The sequence below is a fragment of the Lissotriton vulgaris genome, chromosome 4_1, assembly GCF_964263255.1.
Source record: "Lissotriton vulgaris chromosome 4_1, aLisVul1.2, whole genome shotgun sequence".
Lineage (NCBI taxonomy): Eukaryota > Metazoa > Chordata > Amphibia > Caudata > Salamandridae > Lissotriton > Lissotriton vulgaris.
In genome coordinates this window covers 2,016,610,719-2,016,632,911 of record NC_141691.1, presented here as the reverse complement: position 1 = coordinate 2,016,632,911, position 22,193 = coordinate 2,016,610,719, and positions in this window count along the sequence as shown.

Below are 22,193 nucleotides of genomic sequence, written 5' to 3'. Positions count from 1 at the left end.
CGATCGATGTCGAGCCAGCGCCTGTGGCGGACTCCACGGCACTGTGATGGTGTCGGGTCCTTGACTCCTCTCCAGAGGAGCCTTCCTCTCCATAGACAGGACGCGGCACCGTTGCCTTTTCGCTGGCGTCTTCCAGGGAGGGCTCCTCGCCGTCCCCGCAGCCTCAATCCTCTGAACCTTTTTTCCGCAGTTCACGGTTGGCTCCTCCACCGGCTTCTCTGCCTTCCCCGGGGGTCCCTCAGGTTCCCCACTCGTCCAAGGATCCCCCACCATTCAGGGGCTGGCCCCTTCCCCCTCTAGCTGGACTTGGGGACGATCGGCTCAGTTTATAGCCGTTGCCTACGGAGGAGTTGCTTTCTCCCCCGCGGCACCCTACGGACGCCAGTGTTGCCTTTGTTCGCGCTATTTCCACGTCCTCTGGCATTTTGCGAATGGGGGACCCTGTCACGCCTTTCCCTACGGATAACCACTTGGAAGTTCTCCACCAGGGCTCCGGTGGACTGGAGCTGTTCCTTCCTTTCGAAGCTTCGCTCCATAACTCTCTTTCAGGGGCGTCCTGCCATGGGTGAACCAGTCTGCCTTTCCTTCCATCCTTCTACTCAGGGCTCTCTTCTGCGGACTGGTTTTCCATCCTTACCTGTGGTGTTGTTACCTCCATCTCGGGAGGCCCGGTGGTTGGATTAATGGGGATTAATGGGGTGTAACATCTTCGCTTCATCCAATGCTGCTTTGCTTTGCTTTGCTTTGTGGGCGCTCAACACTCTTTGTGTGTTGGCTAGGGCTACCTGTGGAATTCTGTGGAGTCCCTTCTTTCTCATGTCTCCAATGAGGGTGCCCGTGCTGGGGGGCGTGGCTTGGATGCTGATGCAGATGGCAGCGTGAGGGCTGAGCTCCGCTAGGGAACCCCGCACTTATCCTGAAATATTGGTCCCTCGACCCCCCATGCAGCAACTGGGGACAGGAAAGTGGCAGGGGAGCTGACCCAGAGTGTTTCCGCCTCGCAAGACGGCGAAACCCGGGATTTCTGAAAGGCTTCCTGGGCTGCGTTGATCACTGACGTAGTCCTCAAAATGGCGGCGCCGAACTAACGGGAGGCTCCTGGGCTGCACTACTGGAGCCGCGGACAGCCATCTTGGGCTGTGCTGCAGGGCGGATCGCCTCTAGGAGTGGAGTGACACAGACGGCAAGAAGAAAAGGGCAAGGCTAGCGGGGGGCCCCAGGGTTGTGCAACTTGAGCTGCAACATGCTGCCTTGAGCTGTGCCAAGGAGTGGATCGCCCCTGGACGTGGAGCGGTATTGGTGGCGGAACGAGATCGGCGATTGTGGCGAGGAAGCGGCCTGCGTCGGCTGGCGCTTCGGGCCAGCCGTGGCTGCGATCAGAGCCGCAGAGGGCACGAGAGCTCAAACTGAGGGTGTGGAAGTCCTAGCCCCTCCTTGGGAACAGTCCAACACATCGGAGGACGTTGAGGCGGCGGTTGGGGCCCGAGAGCAACCTGAGGGACGTGAGCTGTTTGGCCCTGTGCTGGTGAGTGGAGGGCGGTGGCTGCTGAGGATGCGGGCCGCGGAGGTGGCCAGGTGGCCGGGTGGCCCTGGGGCGCTGCTGTCCGCGAACCGGTGCGGGGACCGAGGCTGGCGACCTGGGCCTCTTGCCGACCTCCAGAGAAAGGTGAACGCCACTGCCACTGGCGTAGCCTGGCCAGGAGGAACTTGGGAGCGTGCCCTGCGAAGGTGGGGACGTACTGGGTGGCCTGAAGTGTCGACGGAGGGGAGGCCCGTTTTCCAGGAGGGACTGAGCACACACCCACTGTGAGGACCTATGCTCGGATCGCGTTTGAGGATGAGAAAAAATCGCTAGGGGCTGTGACGGCGTACTTGGACGGGTCTGCGGCGCCCTGGACCTGGAGCCACTGCAACAATGGGGATTTGATTAGAAGCCACGTGTCGCCGCATTTGAGTTGGTGAGAGAGGCGCGAATCTTATGCTCAGGAGAACATTGGATTGAGCATTCCTGCTGCTTTTGCCTTAACGAAGCCCACGCAGAAGACGCAGTGGCCTGGAGGTGCTAGCTAGTGGCATTGATAGGGGCGGTTTCAGCGGAGGAAGAGAAGAGCAGCTGATAGATACTCTAGTTGAGACTTCTTGCCTGGGGACTGGCCTTCATAACCACCTGATAATTACTGTGTGGTCCAGCGCTGTAAGCCCTTCGAGTGAGTTCTGGTAACCGTCAATATGGGTAAGCCCCGAGGGAAGAAGGAGGAAGATCACCAACCCTCTGACACCGAGTACCCCCCTCCAAGCTAAACAGGACACATGCGAACTGTCACAAGAACCTGGGCTGCAACGACAACTTGATAAGATCCTATCTGCCATTGCGGACTCTCGCACTGCCCTGCAGCAGGACATTGCACAGGTGGCGACGGGTCTTAGCCTTCTGCGGACGGATCACTCGAAGTTGTCGGACAGGTTAAAGCACGTGGAGGAAGCAGTCCAAAAGGTTGCGTCTTCACAGACCGCACTGGCTGCCACGATTACAAGCGCCCTGGACCGGATTGCAGCGCTGGAGAAGCATGCTGAGGATGCAGAAGGGAGAAACAGGTGGAACAACATTCGAGTGGTGGGTTTGCCTGAAAAAACAGAGGGATCAGACTTGGTGCGCTACTTGGAAGACTGGTTGAGAATGGTGGTTCTTGTCTGCCTTCTACACTCTTGAACGTGCGCACCGAGTCCCTGCGAGGCCTCCACAGCATGGGCGCCCCTCCCCCCCGGCCCATGGTGGCACGCCTGTTGCACTTTAGGGATAGAGACTTGGAAATAGTACGGTCACTCTGTTCCCAGATTATTCCTTCGAAACTCAGCGGCGCCATGCGTCCTTCCAGTCAGTCAAGAAAGAACTGCGAGCAGAGGGGATCCTATTCTCCCTGTTATTCCCGGCCAAACTGCGCATAATTCTGGATGGGAAAACCTACTTCCAGGACACACCGAAGGATGCATGGACATGGCTGGAATCTTATCGAGCTGGCAAGGATGGTCTAGAATGGGAAGCACGAGAACTTGCTAGAGAATCTCCGCTCCGTAGGTCACAGCGAATAAGGCGGCGGCGACAGGGATTGCGGAAACCGTCGACTTTACAAACAGAGTTGGAGCGCAGAGGAGCATTAGAAGCGGTGTCAGCGATATCTGAAGATTTGCTGATGACTTCGCCAAGAGGCTCGGATCTGGAGAATGACAAGGACCGATCGGAGGCGGACTATTTGGCGTCAGATAGTGTGCATTTGCTGCTGGTCACACCGGGAATGGCGGATGGACTGCTGGATGAGTAGAATCTGTATTATATGTGGGTGTGGGGGGGCGGTTGCGACTGAATGTGGAAAGGTGGATATTGTTGTGGACTTCCTAGGATGCTACCTAGATATACAGAACGACGGGACCCAGGGCCGGGCTTTTTAATGGCCCGGCTCGGGTAGTTGAGGAGCATGGAATTATGTATGGGGGAACTGGGAAGGATGTGTCTCTGTCTACTTGCTAGGCTCTATCCAACCCCCACCGGATGGTCCCCAGTTAGTCAGTCTTAGCACTTTGAGGCAATTGTTGAGCTGGTTTGGATGGGATTCACTACGTTCGTGCCTGTTCTTGTGGGGGGGGGGTGCGATGTTGAAGGTGGGACGGGATTGTTGGGGAGGGGGATGTCTTGAATGGGGGATGGCACTCGCCGGCGCATCTAGGGGGGAACAGAGAGTTCCTGTGTTTTTTGCATCTGTACTATGGCTCCATTACCTGATGTAAAATGTGTGACTTGGAATGTGAGGGGATTGCACTGCATGCAGCGCAGATATAAAGTTAATTTCTACTTAGTTTGCAGGGGCGCGCAGATAGCATTTCTGCAGGAGACACACTTGACTAGTGCAGAGGGGTTGGCGCTGCAGCGTAGATGGCGAGGGCAGCTTTGTTACACCACCACTTATTCAGCTTTCGCGCAAGGGGTGTTGATTTGGGTTCAGGCCGGGGTCCCCTTTCAGATGACTGATCAACTGATAGACTCTGAGGGCCGCTATGTTGCTGTTAGGGGACGTCTTCACGGGCGGGAGGTAACCCTCTGCAGTGTTTATGCCCCTAATGTAGAGCAGGCACCCTTCTTTGTGCACTTGTCTGATGCCCTGGCGGTTTATTTCACAAACCCAGTATTGATAGGTGGGGATTTTAACTCCATCGCGGATGTGGCCATGGATAGATCCCACCGTCCATTACCTACAGCCCCAATTCATAAATTAGCAAAGATCAGAGCCCAATGGCAAGATCACTGGGGTTTTGTGGATGTCTGCCGAGCGCAACACCCTGTTGAACGGGATTACTCTTATTTCTCGGCTTTACACGATTTACATGTGCGGCTCGACACGGTTTTGTGTAATCCTGGTCTGGCCACTATGGTAGCTGGTAGCGAATACTTATCACGCACCTTCTCGGATCACAATCCACTGCTGGTGAGCTTCTGTTGGCCTATGGAGCACCCTACTTTCCCGACCTGGAGATTACGCCCAGAGTTGCTGGAAGGTCCGGCCTTCCGCGCCGAGCTGGGAATGGGAATTGAGCAATACTTTGTTGAGAATGAAGGCATCGCTACAACAGCTGCCTTGGAATGGGACACCTTCAAGGTGGTGATTCGTGGGTTTTGTATTGCTAAATGGGTAGGAGTGCAGAATTTGCTAATGCAAGAAATTGAGGCTGCAGAGAAAGCCCTTAGGGAGGCCGAGCGAGCCCACTCCACTAACTCTGAGACGCGGGACACGGTTCAGACCTTGAAGGAAGCGGTGGCAGCGGTTGTGGAGCGCTTGAGGTGCTTTGACCACAGAGCTAATCTGGCCCGTGCGCATGCTGAAAGTGATAAGGTGGGCACCTTGCTGGCATGGTTGGCCAACCCCATCCCTAGATGCATTCCCATTTTGTCGCTGACCTCCTCATCGGGGCGATTGAACACACACAACATCAGATAAATGCCCGATTTTGTTCCTTTTATGCTGACCTATATGCTAGCTATTTGCAAGCCGGGGAAACGGACATACAGGCGTTCTTGGAGGACTTGGAGCTGTCTACCGTGGATGCGGAACAGGCGGATTCCCTCAGCCAAGATATCACGATTGCTGAAATCCGATGCGCCATTAAACGGTTGGCGCGCAACAAAACTCCGGGTATTGATGGGCTACCCATTGAGTTTTACTCAGCTTATATTGATGTCCTGGCCCCTAGGTTACTGACGGTGAACAGAGAGGCCTAACAGCTGGGAGTACTGCCGACCTCAACTAGAGAGGCCATCATCATCCCTCTCCTTAAACCGGGAAAAACCCCTACGGACCCGTCCGCGTATCGGCCGTTATCTATGCTCACCACGGACTATAAGATTCTGAGTCGTGTGCTGGCTACTCGACTCCTTTCCCTTATGACGCGTTTGGTTCATCCTGATCAGGCTGGCTTCATCCCTACTCGCAACACTGCTGGCAGTATAAACAGGCTGTTACGCATATTGGGCGGGGACCATGGCGAGGATAGTCAGGCAATAGTCCTCTCGGTGGACATTGCAAAAGCATTCGATAGTTTGGAGTGGCCTTATTTGTTTTCAGTCATGAGAGCCTTTGGGCTTGAAGAAGGGTATGTCCATTGGACTGAAATGTTATACTCCTCGGCGAGCGCTAGGGTGAGGGTTGGTAGGGTCATCTCCTCCTCATACCCAGTGGGGCGTGACACTAGGCAGGGCTGCCCACTTTCCCCGTTACTATTTGCCCTTGCCATAGAGCCACTGGCGACACGGGCTAGACTGGGGCAGGTGTTCCTAGGCCTGAGGCTTCGTGGCTGGACATATTATATCTCGCTGTATGCGGAAGACCTCTTGCTGTTCTTGAGGGATGTGGGAGGGGCTTCGGAGGGGGCGCGTGCCCTACTCCGCCGATTCAGGGATATAATATCTGGTCTACGAGTCAACTGGGCAAAGACTTGCGTCTTTCCAGTAATCCCAGCGTGCGACCCGCCTGCACTTCTGCCTGAAGTGGTGTGGGAGCCCAGGTGCCTCCCCTATTTAGGGCGCATGTCTACCATACCCAGGACGATTTGCTTGAAGGTAATATAGGCAGAGCAATAAGGGGACTTAAGGGCAGCATGCAGTTCTGGGGAACTTTGCCATTGTCGGTGGCGGGCCGAGTGGCACTGTTGAAGATGGTGGCGCTTCCTCGGCTGCTATATTTTTTCCGAACCTTGCTTATATGAATACCCGTCGCATTATTTCGGCAGCTCCGCTCTGTGGTGGGTAGCTTTGTCTGGGGGACGGGGAGGCGTTGGGGGGCATTGGATACTTTGATGCGCCCAAGAGCTGAGGGGGGACTCGCAGTCCCCGATTTTGAGTTATACTATCTGGCTGCACAGTTCCAGGGCCTTACCCAGGAATTGTGAGAGCTGGAGCGAGACTTCGAACCAGATGTGCAGCAACATGTACTGTCGTTTGTGGTTCTACAACAAAAACTACGGGCTGATGGGCTATCGGTTGAGGAATGCGCTCTGAGACATTGTTGGAAACGATACCCAGAGATACCACTGGGCATGTGTACGGCCCTACCACATGGTGGAGTTTGGTCTGCCCTTGCGGAGTGGGAGAAATTGGGGTTACAGGTGGAAGGAGACTTGTTTGTAGATGGCGTAATATTGCCCTATAACGCTCTGCAGGAGAGTTTTGGACTTCCGCTGGGCCATTTCTTATTACATGCGGCTCTAATTGCTGCCATCAAAAACACTGGGGCACCGGCCTTTTAGAGCCACCGGTAAGTGAGGCATGTCAATACGTAGTGATGGCAGCGGGCACTTATAAAGCGGTCACCTGCTTATATGAAAGCATGCTTGAAGAGGGGCTGACACCGCTGCAGAGGCTACGCGATCAGTGGGTGGCGGATATGGATAGAGAGATACCCGACTCGACCTGGTCGCACATACTTAAAAGGGCATGGAAGGGCACTAGAAATGCCAGATTCTAATTGGTCCAATTTTTTATTCTGCACAGAGCATATCTTACACCAGCAAAAATCCACCAAAATTTCCATGTAGATACAGCACAATGACCCCAATGTAAGTTGAGGGACGCGAACCTAATGCACATGCTGTGGGATTGTCTACAACTGGGAGGATATAATTACTTTACTCTGTAGTATAACGGAGCGACAGCTTACTCTGGATAAGGGGAGCTCTTTGTTACATTGGTTTCCACATACTAGAAAAACAAAATTGACGAGTAAGTTCTTGGGCCCAGCTACTTCAGATGGAAGGCTGCACTACTTATGTGGGCAGACAGCGAGAGCACAGTTTGCCTACAGCAGGCCCACAGATCCCACAACGACAAGGCGTTCGAGGCTGCGTGAGCATGGAAGGCCCTAGTCAAAGAGCTGAAGGCGGCGGATATAGATTCTGATTCAGAGATGAGTGCTCGAACTGGGGATGAGGACCTGTAGAATAATTGCCCAGACGACAATGAGAAAAGCGCGGGAGGTGTTTCTCCACTTCTGTAATAGTCATAATATTTGATAATGCTGTAAATATGATAACATGTATGGACACCATAGATAAGACTTGCCATTCTGTTACACTCAGCCTTAGAGATGACGCGCCGGCGGGGGGGTGGGTACGGGGAGGGTGAGTTGAGGGTGGGAATGTGAATGGATCCGATGCATGTGGCATTATGGTATAGATGTACGATTTTACATAGTTATCCTGATACTGTTATGATCACCAATGACGACAGGGGAATCCGGGACAATTGGGTCCGTTTTTTGTCAGTTAGCCTACCTTGACTGTAAAATCAAGTGTCGCATAATTTTTCAACTATCTTGGAATGCCATGCTTTCTGAAGATATGATCAGCCATCCTTGTGTCTATTGTTTGGGTTTGAAATCAATAAAAAGATCTTTAAAAAAAAAAATGAGGGTGCCCGCACTGATCCACGACACCATGTGTTGGCTGGTCGAGAGCTGGCCACGTTTATTCTCTGTGTGGCCTTGGATGTTGCTGATGCTCTCGGCCAGGCTATGGCCAGTTCTGTGGCTTTCCGTTGCCATGCTTGGCTGGTTGATGCTGTTTTCCCTGAGAATATTAGGGAGCGTCTGGTTGACCTGCCCTTTGATGGGGTCCTTTTGTTCAATACTCATGCGGACTCTGCCATTCAGCATCTCTTTGTGGGGTTCCACCCTCCTCCCCCTCCCTAGGCTGGCTTTTTGATCCTCGGGGCTTGATGGGAGGCGTTATCCCACCTGCTTCCTGGAATCTGGTGTTTTGAGTGGCCATTTGTATGTTCTGTGAGGTTTGACGTGCCGTCTGGCTCTCTTCCGTTGGCTGCTGGTTGAGCCCTTTTGGCTAGTGTGCATTTTTTGGCCGATTGCTTAGCCGTCTGTGGTTCCTACCACAGGTCTTATGTTCTTGTTCTCCGATGCAGAATTTTTTTCCCTAAGAGTGGTTCCCATGTTTTCTTTTGGACGTGTCATACCCTAAGTGGAGTACTTGTAGTTGGTGTATAGTCTGTCCTACGCTGCGAGGGTGCGATTGCATTTACGGGTTCCTCTCCTTTCCTGGCATGGCTGTATACCGCTGGTGCTGTTTCTTTGACCTTGTATGGGCGTAGCTTGTGTTGCTCCAGGTTCTGTCATTCTCAGTATCTGCTGCATCGCTGGACCAGCTTTGGCATGCCGTCTGCGGCATGTGCTGTTGTGTTTCCACACCCTTTTTTGTCTGGCGTTTCGGCCTGGTCCTCAGGCTGGTGTTCCATGGGGGATGGGATTCCTGGTATTTGCCTATGTTCTGGCTGAAGGCTTGTCCGTCCTACGTATTTCTCGTCTTCTATTCTGGTTGGTCCCACTTCTTTTCGTGGGATGGTTTATGTGCGGGACGGTCTCCTTTAAGCGGTTGTTCTGGATATCCCTGGCCTTTGCCTTCTTCTTGTACTCGGCTTGCTCTGGGCACTCTGTTTCATGGTACTTGCCAGCTGCCGGCTGCACCCACCTGCTCTTTCTGGTCCACAGCCGGGGGCCTTGGCGTAGGCCCTTGTGCTCCGGCCTCTTGTTCTGCTGGAGCCTTGTGAGGCAACGTCCTTCTTCTCATGCCTGCCTTTCTTCACTGTGGAGCCGTTTCTGCTTGGTCTGCTGGCTCGAGGCTGTGGCCAGTTCAACTGTCCCCTTCACTGTGTATGTGTTTTCCTGTGGGGGGCTTTGCCTCCATTTCTACCTCTTCTCCTTGGAACCTTGGGGTGATCTTTCTTCCTTGCTACTCCTCTGCCGTTGTCTGTCCCTCCTGGGCTTTCTGGCAGATGTCCCTGGCACCTTGGCTGGGCTTTGGGTGTCCTGTCCTCCCTTCGTCTCGTCCTTGCTTCCTTCTGCTTGGTGGGGGCTGGGCCGCCCTTCTTTTCCCCCATTACACATCCCCTGCTGGGGCCCTGTGTTTTTCCCTACTGGGAGGCTCTCTCGCAGGCCCTCCTCCTCCTTCTGGGTATGGCTAGGGTATCTATTCCATGTTAAGGAATCTGTGGCTAGTAGTCTCTATCAGATGTACGAGTAACTTACCTTCGGTAACAATGTATCTGGTAGAGACTATTCTAGCCGCAGATTCCTTCACAACCCGCCCTTCCTCCCCGGTCTGCAAAGACCTCCAGCTTGGTCTTCTGTACTCGCCTGCCTCTGAGTGGTTTTGCCTTCTGCGAGTGCCCTCCTTCACTTCCTCCCTAATGGGACGCTTCATTCTGTTTGTTTGATCCACTCCTTCCTTTCTGGTGATTAGTTGGTGTGTTGCTGGGTCCTTCTGCGTCCCCACACCCTGGTCTTCCACTGTGGGGCCTACTCACGCTCTTCCCCTTTTCATTGCTTAAAATTCTACTCCTCTGTAGTCCTCCGAGTTGTGGTCTCTTGGCTGCGCCTCTGCCCATAGCTCTTAAAGGGGATGCGCCTCCCCTTGCTAGGGTTGTCTGGGGATACTTGTCGTTACTCTTCTGGCCTTGTTGTCCTTCACTGTTTATGGACTGTGACTGCAGGTCTCTTCGTCTGCTGTGACATTTTTCACATACTTTTCTGCCCTCCACCCTGATCGCCAACCTCAGCCTCAAACAACTCGGCACCGCACCCACGCCGCTGGCCACACGCTGGACCCCGTCTTCTCCACAGGCACCCACGTCGCCTTCGACCACACCACCGAACTCCACTGGACTGACCACGGCTGCATTCATTTCAACTTCAAGAAACCAACCACGCACCACCGCACCAAACAGCTGCCTCGCCGCTGCTGGAGCAAAGTCACCGAAGACCAGCTGATCACCACCCTCGACCAGAACCCACCCACCAACCCCACCAACCCAGAGGCCTCAGCCCGCATCCTCAGACAGTGGATCAATGACTGCGCCAACACCCTCGCCCCGCTCAAGAAACCCTCCAACAGCCACGCCAGCAAGAGAGCCACCTGGTTCCCCGACGAGCTCCAGACTTCCAAACGCGCATGCCGGAAAGTGGAGAAAATATGGCTCCCCGAACGCATTTTCTGGATCTAGTCTTACGCCTGGAGATAATTCTACATTGAGGAATTTGCGGCTAGAATCGTCTCTACCAGACACATCGTTACAGAAGGTTAGTAACTCGTATGTTAAGAGTATTCTTGGATTGTTGTTTGGCAAAAGGGTCAGTGCTGGTGCTTGTCTTAAGTACGGATCCAATGTGTTTGCTTTGCCCTTGTATTGATTTGCCAGTTTGTCAGTGAAATCTTTAGCAACGGATGATTCCTTCTAGGCTATTTGGTTTACAATAATCATTGACAATTTTATAGATTTCTTTAGTAGCACATTTATCACTTTGAATTCTGTCTGAATAGTATCTTTTCTTCACTTTTTTGATAGCTGACTTGTATAATCTGTTAATTTTCTGTAAGCGAAGTTCGTCTTGATAGGCGTTTGTTCTGAGCCAGGCACGTTGCAGCTGTTTTATCTCTTTATTTCTCCATGGTGCTTGTTATCTTTTGTTCTTTTGTTGGGTTTTTTAGTGGTATCAGGATATTAAAAGCTTCCTGCAGCCCCTCATAATTTTTACCAGAATTTAATGTTTCTAGATCTGACCTGGATGTTAGTTGTGTTTCTAAGTGTTCCAAATTGAGTTTGTTCTACGGTCGCCAGGTGGATGTATTTAAGGTGGTTTAGATGAGTCGCTTAATGTTGGTTTATGTTGGGAAGCAAGCAAATGTTAGACTGACCATGTGACCGGAGTTATTGTTTGAAAGGTAACTAGTTCAGTATTAGCAAAAATGACATTTAGGATATGTCCAGCGATGTGTGGATTTGTGAACAATCTGATGCAGGTTCAGTGTGTCTAGGCCAGCAATGACTGTTTTTGGATGGGGCATATTGGGTTTATCAAACCAAATGTTAAGGTCACCCAGAATGCATGGGTTGGAATGTAGTCATTAGTTTTGAAACTGTGTCTGGAAGTATGTCTGGGAATGTTGCATTGCTATGTGGAGGTTTTTAAAGGAGCAGGAAGTTACAGGAGGAAGACGGTGTAGGATTGAATCTGGTGAAAAGAGTTTACAATCTTTTATGGAGAAGTCGACAACTTTAGTGATATGTAGTGTTTGCCTGAAGACAACAGCTAGGCCACCTCCATTTTGCATAAATGATTTTCGGTGATCGTTTGATAGCCTAAAGGAACGGCTTCATGCAGAACTGGAGCAATATCATCTCCCAACCATGATTCAGTTATGAATAGTAAGTCTGGTTTTGCATCAGGTAGAAGGTTGTGGATGTGATGTTTGTTTTTAGAGAGCGATTTAGCATTTATTAGTACACATTTTAGAGCATGTGCTTTGGCGATAGTGTGACTTTGTTTTGTAGAAGAGTGAGCAGTATTTTGTGGGCTTGTAGCAGGTGTGTCCCTAGAGTTGGTATTAGGTATAGGAGGATAGCAATCGTGAATCTATTCTGGATCGTGTTCCTGGCATTTTGATGGGTCTGCGCGTGTAGGTGGTGGAGACGGTGTTTGAGAGTGAGTTGTTGTGTTGTTTTGTGGTGTAACCTTGTTGTGCAGTAGACATGGAGAAACGAAGTTATGAGGTGTGGTACATTGCCTATTTTGTTTGCATCTGTTTAGGGCGGAATTTGTATGAGTTAGGGGTATAGGTGCAGCATAGGGGCCATGTAGTAAGGTTCTAAATTATACAATGGATAAGAGGTGGTTAAGAGTTGCTGTGTTGCCATATATGTGTTAGTTGTGGTAGAAGGAAGAAAGCTCGGCATTTGAGTTTGTTCATTTGTGTACTTTGAAAGGCAGGTGTGTTCGTAATGGCAAGTATTAAGACTTACGAAGTGTTGCGCTTGAGAGATTTTGTAGTTCTGGTGTGCGGGATGTTTTGTTTTTGAGGAGTAGTGAAATGAGGTGCTGATGTATTTGTTTTATGAGATTGATTTGTTTGTATAGTATTGTTTGTCAAGGAAATTTGTTCGGTAAAGGGGGTGGTGATATGTTTGTGAGTAGAGTGTATGTTGTGTGTAGGAGGGGATGAAGTAGAGTTAAGAGTGTTTGTCTTAGAACTGTTTGCTGCAAGAGGTAATGTGTGTGGTGCAGTGGTGTGTAAGGTTTGTGTTATTATGGTAGAAAGAAGAGGAGGGTGTTGGTTGAGAAAGGATGGAAGGCTGAGTATAGGTTTGTTAGTGACAAAAAGGGGTCTGTTCAGAGTAGTTAGAGCAGGGAGTGTGTGTCTGGATGGGATATGGTTAAATATGTTGTGGATTTCGGTTGTGTTAGTGATGAGTGGATTGGTTTGTGGTATAGGATAGAGTTGTGTACTGTTTGTAGGTAATGGTGGAAATGTACAGTAGATGGGCTAGAAGGGTTTATAGGTTTGATTTCTTGAGTTTTGAAGTGGGTGCTGAGACATTGAATTTTGTATAGGGTTAGTTTGTAGTAAATGAGTAGAGTATATGTGCTGTGAATGTGCTACTCTATGGATGTATTTACAACAAAGGTTGGTGAGGGACAGAGTCTCTGAATTAAACAGAATACTCTCACCCAGTCAAGAGATCAGGGCTAGATCCAACACCGTTTTTTAGCTCACTGCACCATCCCAGTTTCAGAACCTGGCTGTATGCAAATTAGTCTGTTCCTGTCCCAGTGCGTGATGGGAACAGGGCAAACCAAACTACAAAAGCCAATTCTTACACTGGGAAGGAAACAAGCTACCGGGGACCGGTTTCTGGCATTTCAGCCTCTTCGGCCCGGCTTGCTTGAATCCTGATGGTGCAATGAGCAAGGGACTCACATCTGAGTATACCCTTCCACGCTTAGGGTGGACAAAAATATTTACAACAAAGGTTGGTGAGGGACAGAGTCTCTGAATTAAACAGAATACTCTCACCCAGTCAAGAGATCAGGGCTAGATCCAACACCGTTTTTTAGCTCACTGCACCATCCCAGTTTCAGAACCTGGCTGTATGCAAATTAGTCTGTTCCTGTCCCAGTGCGTGATGGGAACAGGGCAAACCAAACTACAAAAGCCAATTCTTACACTGGGAAGGAAACAAGCTACCGGGGACCGGTTTCTGGCATTTCAGCCTCTTCGGCCCGGCTTGCTTGAATCCTGATGGTGCAATGAGCAAGGGACTCACATCTGAGTATACCCTTCCACGCTTAGGGTGGACAAAAATATTTACAACAAAGGTTGGTGAGGGACAGAGTCTCTGAATTAAACAGAATACTCTCACCCAGTCAAGAGATCAGGGCTAGATCCAACACCGTTTTTTAGCTCACTGCACCATCCCAGTTTCAGAACCTGGCTGTATGCAAATTAGTCTGTTCCTGTCCCAGTGCGTGATGGGAACAGGGCAAACCAAACTACAAAAGCCAATTCTTACACTGGGAAGGAAACAAGCTACCGGGGACCGGTTTCTGGCATTTCAGCCTCTTCGGCCCGGCTTGCTTGAATCCTGATGGTGCAATGAGCAAGGGACTCACATCTGAGTATACCCTTCCACGCTTAGGGTGGACAAAAATATTTACAACAAAGGTTGGTGAGGGACAGAGTCTCTGAATTAAACAGAATACTCTCACCCAGTCAAGAGATCAGGGCTAGATCCAACACCGTTTTTTAGCTCACTGCACCATCCCAGTTTCAGAACCTGGCTGTATGCAAATTAGTCTGTTCCTGTTCCCATGATGCACTGGGCCAGGGATTCAAGCAAGCCGGGCCGAAGAGGCTGAAATGCCAGAAACCGGTCCCCGGTAGCTTGTCTCCTTTCTGGTAAAGAATTGGCTTGGTAGTTTAGTCTGCCCTGTTCCCATGATGCACTGGGCCAGGGACAGACTGATTTGCATATAGCCATGTTCTGAGCTGGGATGGGGCAGTGAGATAAATAACGGTGATGGATCAAGCCCTGATCTTTGGACTGGGTAAGAGTGGTCTGCTCAATTCAGACACTCTGTTCATCACCACCCCCTTTTGTAAAACGATTTTGGCCACTATAGGTGTGGCAGGGTATACTCAGACATGAGTCCCTTTCTCACTGCTCCATCAGGATTCAAGCAAGCCGGGCCGAAGAGGCTGAAATGCCAGAAACCGGTCCCCGGTAGCTTGTCTCCTTTCTGGTAAAGAATTGGCTTGGTAGTTTAGTCTGCCCTGTTCCCATGATGCACTGGGCCAGGGACAGACTGATTTGCATATAGCCATGTTCTGAGCTGGGATGGGGCAGTGAGATAAATAACGGTGATGGATCAAGCCCTGATCTTTGGACTGGGTAAGAGTGGTCTGCTCAATTCAGACACTCTGTTCATCACCACCCCCTTTTGTAAATCGATTTTGGCCACTATAGGTGTGGCAGGGTATACTCAGACATGAGTCCCTTTCTCACTGCTCCATCAGGATTCAAGCAAGCCGGGCCGAAGAGGCTGAAATGCCAGAAACCGGTCCCCGGTAGCTTGTCTCCTTTCTGGTAAAGAATTGGCTTGGTAGTTTAGTCTGCCCTGTTCCCATGATGCACTGGGCCAGGGACAGACTGATTTGCATATAGCCATGTTCTGAGCTGGGATGGGGCAGTGAGATAAATAACGGTGATGGATCAAGCCCTGATCTTTGGACTGGGTAAGAGTGGTCTGCTCAATTCAGACACTCTGTTCATCACCACCCCCTTTTGTAAATCGATTTTGGCCACTATAGGTGTGGCAGGGTATACTCAGACATGAGTCCCTTTCTCACTGCTCCATCAGGATTCAAGCAAGCCGGGCCGAAGAGGCTGAAATGCCAGAAACCGGTCCCCGGTAGCTTGTCTCCTTTCTGGTAAAGAATTGGCTTGGTAGTTTAGTCTGCCCTGTTCCCATGATGCACTGGGCCAGGGACAGACTGATTTGCATATAGCCATGTTCTGAGCTGGGATGGGGCAGTGAGATAAATAACGGTGATGGATCAAGCCCTGATCTTTGGACTGGGTAAGAGTGGTCTGCTCAATTCAGACACTCTGTTCATCACCACCCCCTTTTGTAAATCGATTTTGGCCACTATAGGTGTGGCAGGGTATACTCAGACATGAGTCCCTTTCTCACTGCTCCATCAGGATTCAAGCAAGCCGGGCCGAAGAGGCTGAAATGCCAGAAACCGGTCCCCGGTAGCTTGTCTCCTTTCTGGTAAAGAATTGGCTTGGTAGTTTAGTCTGCCCTGTTCCCATGATGCACTGGGCCAGGGACAGACTGATTTGCATATAGCCATGTTCTGAGCTGGGATGGGGCAGTGAGATAAATAACGGTGATGGATCAAGCCCTGATCTTTGGACTGGGTAAGAGTGGTCTGCTCAATTCAGACACTCTGTTCATCACCACCCCCTTTTGTAAATCGACTCTATGGATGTGGCTGGTGTAGGGTGGGTGCTGGTGCATATAAATTCGGGCAATATGTCTGGCCCTTCTCCTGACCCGTTTCAAATGGGCAATTGCGCTTGTGATCTCTGCCTAAACCTGAAACCTATCCACCAATCAGATCACTAGCCCTAAGCCCTACATCAATAGAATCATTGACCCAGCAACCAATTAGTAGCCTCGAATATACAACCAATGAGAACACTAAACCTAATCAAATTGAAACATCAGATGCAACCACCAATTAGTGCACACATGTAGTATCCAATGGCAGCCTACATTAGGTCTCCGCGACCACAGGCAATCTTCGCTGGCCAGGAAGTTGGAAGTTGCTCCTCAATTCAGAATCTTCTCGGAAACAGACCAGGTCAATCCACACTTAGGGAGTTCAGCAGGTAAGGGCTTAAACTTTGCCCTTTAACAATACTGTTGATACAAAACTTTATTTACTCTTCTAGCCAAAAAAAACAAGTGCACAATCCCTAAAAAACTGTTTAAACAGCTCACATCAGATTACTGCGGTCTCAGAGCACCCTTCCTTCACTCTCCGATTCATAATATCTCTGTTGCTTTCCGCGAACATTCCCATTTGTGAGGTCTTGAGCCAATTCACAAAGGTATGAATGAGAATGTAAAAGAACAAGAGGACTACTTTATGTTCTCAAAAATGCCTTTGAGAACAGGCCACTATGTGTCGTGTCTTATTTAAGGGAATCCATCAGCCCTCAATCTTTTGGATCTAAATAAACAAGCAAAAGGTAAAGCAACTAATGTAATTAAAGGGTCTCCAGTTTGCCACATGGAGCGGGTATGGGGGATGTCTGGGGTTCAGCCGTTCAGTTGAAAAAGAGAATGCAAGATTAGAAAACTTCAGAGGCACCATGGGAAAAAAAGAGGTTTTAAATTGTGCACATTTACAGGGTAATTTTAGAGTGCTGTAGGTGTGCTGCCAAACAACTGACACAGCTGCATAAGCAGGCCCTTCCCAAACCCATTTTTAGTCTGCCTGGAATAAAGTTACCACTCACGTTGGCAGGGCTTTCTGTTTTTTGCCTACACCAATCCAGTGGGAAAAAAGTGGAATTTTTTGTTTTCCAAATGCAAACCTCTTTTGAAAAGACACCTCTAGGCTGCGATGAAGCTAATGTCAGGATAATATTGTGCTCTGTTTCTGAAGCTTCCTTTCACCTCTCCAAGTGCAGGGTGTTTTTAAGTCTGCAGTCGTTGTGACACTGTTCTCTAAAGGGCCAACTTCCACACGTGTTTGATGAGCATCGCAGATTGGATGAGACACAACTGCCTAATACTCAACACAGAAGTCCTAATCTTTGGGGACAACACCTCTCTGTGGAACGACTCCTAGTGGCCATCTAAACTAGGGCCCTCACCCACACCAAAAGACTATGCCAGCAACCTTGGCATCATGGTTTTTTTTTAGAGTTTTATATAGCGCGAACTTGAACCGATTAGGTTATCAGAGCGCTTTACATAGCACCAGTTACGTTACATAAGGACACACATTCATTTTTGTTAGGCACGGGGAGATTAAGTGATTTGCCCAGAATCACAGGATGTTTAGCGTCATTGCCGAGACTCGAACCCAGTTCCCCAGGTCAGTATGAAACACACACATCAAATCAGTCCCCTCCGCCTGCTTTCTGACTCTTCACATGCCCTGCAAGATCCTAAAATGTCTCCCTGTCAACACAAGACAAACCGTCACCCAAGCCATTATCACCAGCCCGCTGCACTACAGCAATGCACTCTAGGCAGTAATCAACCCACACCTCCTGTAGAGACAACAGACCATACATAACTCAGCAGCGAGACTCATCCTCGACCTCCCCAAGCAGACCCACATCACCCCTCATCTCAGGAAGCTCCACAAGGGACCCGATTCAGCATGGATGCCACTGCATTACACTGATCCACACATACAGAGCCCTGCACAATCAAGGACCAGCATGCCTCAACCACTCCCACCAACCCGACAGACAACTTTACTCCCCCTCCTTTCACCTCACTCACACCACCTGGCATAGGGCAAAGCTGCAGCATAGGTCCTTGTCCCTCCTTGTAGCAAAGTCTTGAAATAACCTCCCGCTCAAGCTCTGGGCATAACCTTAGCTACTGGAATTCAGGAAAGGACTGTTGTTCAAGATCCTCAGTGCCTGAATACTCTCACTGGTGATTAGCTGCACTTTACAAGTTGTGATTGATTGGAAGGCACTTCAACCCACACATTGTGCTGCACAACTTTGCATGTGTAATACTGGCTTTCCAGGCCTAAGGGTAAGTGATAGCAGTTTGAAAGCAATCTTGGGGTGACAGGAGGGCACAATCAGAGCACAACAGATGAGGTCATAGAATGTTGTCAAGTGGCCACACCCCTTCCACTGTAAGTGCCTGCCCTTTTCTGTATCCATATTCAGCAGGACTTTGTGCCTTGTTGACCAACAGTCGTCTGCATATTATAAAGTGGAGAAGTGTGGCTCAATGGTTAGAGCGCCAGACCCTGATGCAGAGGTCTGGCCCGGGACCAGGGTTCAATTCCCGCCTCAGCGGCTCTTGGACTCAATCTCCCCAGACCTGATCATTCTCGCCTCAGGTGCCTAGTCTAATCATGGGTCCCACTCTGTGACTCTGGGCAATACTGCACAACCACCCCAGCAGTGCTTGGATGCCTGTCTCCTTGGGGGTGCCCAGGAGTAGACATTTGACAAGGAAATCCAGGAAGGGTTCCACAGAGGTATGAGTACAGCGCCAGGACGCCCCGTCACTGGGGCAGCCGTGCGCTTTACAAGTACAACACATTTACATGTCTTTCGTACTAGTAATCAGTTCCACTTATTCGACAAAAGATAATCTGAATCAAACACAATCAAGTATATGATGAACATGGCAGGGAACCTCAATTGTAATATACATTAACAGAAATATATTGAAGGAGTGAAGTGTATGGAATACATATAGCAAATCAAAAATAGTGCAAGATGGTGCAGTGCTCGCGTGCTTTTATGTCCAGATTTGTATAATTAAAACAGTTGCAACACAAGAACCAAATGTTGTACAAATACTTCACTTTAGAGTCCATGCACGGGTCATGAGCTGAAAGATTTTTAATTTTGAGGGGCAACAGCCTGTCCCAACTACACCATTTGCGAGGGGGCACTCCCAGACTATGTAAATGTTATTGTGAAACTCGCTGGGGGAGGGTATTCCTGCCAGGAATCTGCCACTGAGCATAGCCGTCAGTAGATCCAAGTCGGAGGTTGGCGCTGCACCCAAAAAGTACAGGCGACATGTGCGAAAAACATGTCATGGCATTTAGCCATGTGCAGCAGGGGCTTGGCCCACAGGGTTTGACCTCCTGTCAGATCCTGAGCCCAACCGCCACAGGCAACCAGAGCCAAGCCCCATGGGCAACCTGCGTACAGCCCACCACAAACGACAGTGTCACTTGTCCGTGGGTTCTGGTCATAGATCAGGCATTTCGAACCATTGTTCAAATGTTTTGGTATAGGGGTACTAGGTTGAAACCGCGCTATCACATAAGAGGGCCTTGTTGCATACTGTGGTTCCTTCACCGAACATATATATTTCTTTCATTTTAACCCCAGGGAGGGTTCCTTGACCCCCATATAGGCCTGGGGATTAGGGTGTGCTCACCAGCCCCCCTTACGTGCCCCTTTTTACTTTTTTTTTCCCCTCAGGACTTGGGAACTGAGTCCTATAATCATAGCTGCAGCATTTCTTTCATGTTGCAGCCAGCTCATTGTTTCGCTACTGGGCTTCTCTTTCCGGATTGGCGGTACCAAAATGGCCAACGGACTTGAAAACTCCTGCAGCCAATCAGAAGAGACTATTTAAAACAAAGAAAAAGTAGTGTCGCGGAACCAAACCCGAGCGTCTCTTTATGCACTAATTTCTCAAAAACGGCTGAACGGATTTACAGCTTTCTGAATACTGAATGCAGTTCTACCTTTGGTCCAAATCTGGTGCAATTCAATTCACCTGTTTTTTCTGTATCGGACAATAAACTTTCCCAATGGAAATTGCAGTTTTGGAACAACCTCTACCCTCTTTTTTCATGGCACCTGCTTGACGGATCAGCACAACATTTTCCATGAAGAAGCCGAAGTAGATTAATTTTTGTTTAGTTTTATGCAGATTTCTGAAACGCTGCCTAAATTAAAAAACAAAAAATGCCTTTCATGTGGAAAGTCTGACCTTACCATACCTATATTATGTTAGGTTATGTGAAATTGTAGTGTGCGATTAATCACAGCTGAAAGTATCCAAGCGCTTTAAAAATAAAAAATGTGTTGCTTAGTGCAAGTGTGACCAGTGCACAGTATAGATCTACACACACACTTTTTTACTTATGCTATAAACATTACCACTGGAATTAAGCTGCATATTTTATTCATTTATGGGGCAAGAAAAGGAAATTATGCTGCACATTTTACAATAGTATTATGTCTTTATTTTGACATTTTTTTACTTGTTAACTTTGTCTGGCCAATGGTTGCAGCTTATTACTATTAGTTTAGTACCAATATTTAGCAATAAGCAACAGAAAAGTGACAAGCCACCTTTTTGCAAAGAGCCTTCCACAGTGTTGCAGCACGTGTCACTGACTTTTTATTAACTTTTGAACTGTTTGAGCTAGAAACAATTCTTTTCCTCAAATCTGCGGATTATGCAGCAGATGATGGGGCAAATCTATAATTATGCGACCACAGAATTGGATAATTCCAGTGGCCCTGCCTATAAGCATCTGCTTGTGAGATGTAATGTTGGTGATTCACATGATCTGTATACTCTTGCGATCTGCTGTTGGGCTCGCCATGTGCAACTTGCTTTTCTTTGAAAAAATAATTCAAGCCACGAGGTATAGTGATTCTTCCTATGACTGGTGTTGCATATGGGCATCGGCTTCATTGTTAGATTGTTTTCAGAAGATCTCCCCTCGGCAACTGAACCCAACATTGCCCCGAGAATATGGCAAAATCACTTCCAGTCCTTATATGTAATAGAGGACGAGGCCCTGAATACCCCCACCGCATTATACCGAGCGACCCGGAGGGTGAACCCTTTACTGAAAAAGAAGTTTGGGCAGCTATTGCAGGGTTGACAGCAGGCAAAGCCCCGGGGCTCGATGGGGTGCCAGGTGACCTCTTCAAGCAGGAGCCAGAGATATGGGCCCCTGTCTCCTGTTGATATTTAATGCGGTCCTTAAGGGAATGGAGGTCCCGGATACTTGGCTGGGTGCAGAGGTGGTCCCAATATTCAAAAAGGGATCCCCTCTGCTCCCAGCCAACTATCGCCCAATAAGCCTCATCGATGTATCACAGAAGCTTTTCGGTAGGCTAATATTGGACCGGTTGCAGAACTGGCTGGAGGAAACAAATACCCTGAGCCCATACCAGGCAGGTTTCAGGAGGGGGGTGTCTACAATCGATCAAATATTCAGATTAAATCTTATCTATTGGCGGACTGCACTGATCGAGGGCGGCACCTTGTACACGGTTTTCGTGGATCTACGTGCCGCCTTCGATCTGGTGCCAAGATCAAAATTGTGGAAGGTAATGGAGGAGTTAGGCGTCCTGAAAGACATCCTCGCAATCCTGATGAAACTACATCAAAACAACTTCGCACGCGTCAGGTGCGGGAGAAGCGGTAATTTAACTGAAAGATTCCCCATTCGCAGAGGGGTAAGACAGGGTTGTGTGCTCGCACCGACCCTGTTCTGCCTCTTTGTGAACGGGGTAATCGCGCACCTGACAGGGATTGCCAACACTGACGCCCCAAAACTGACCGGCAGCAGGGTGCCCGCAATTATGTTTGCGGACGACACCCTGCTGCTGTCCAAATCTCCGATGGGCATACAGCGGGTGTTGGATGGCTTCCTGGAATTCTACACAGAAAGGGGACTCGAAATCAACCCGCAGAAAACGAAATTCATGATCCTAAATCCCATGTCCTTCAAGCGCCCTAATCCCTTGCTTGGCACAGTGCGTTTGGAAAGGGTTTACACAATAGAGTATTTGGGGATAACCCTAAATCAAAACCTCACGTGGGGGGCACACCAGACAAAAGCAAACATGAAATTGGTCCAGAGGCGGGTGGTATTATGAGAATTGTGAGCAAGTCATCTTATCGCCCACTCAGGTCCAAATTTATAAAGCCCAGGCGCGGGGGGAGTCACCTACGGGGGAGAGTTGTGGGGCCACATTCCATCGTCCAACTTGCTGATCACAGAAAACAAATTCCTTAGGCAGCTGACAGCTCTTCCCCCAAGTA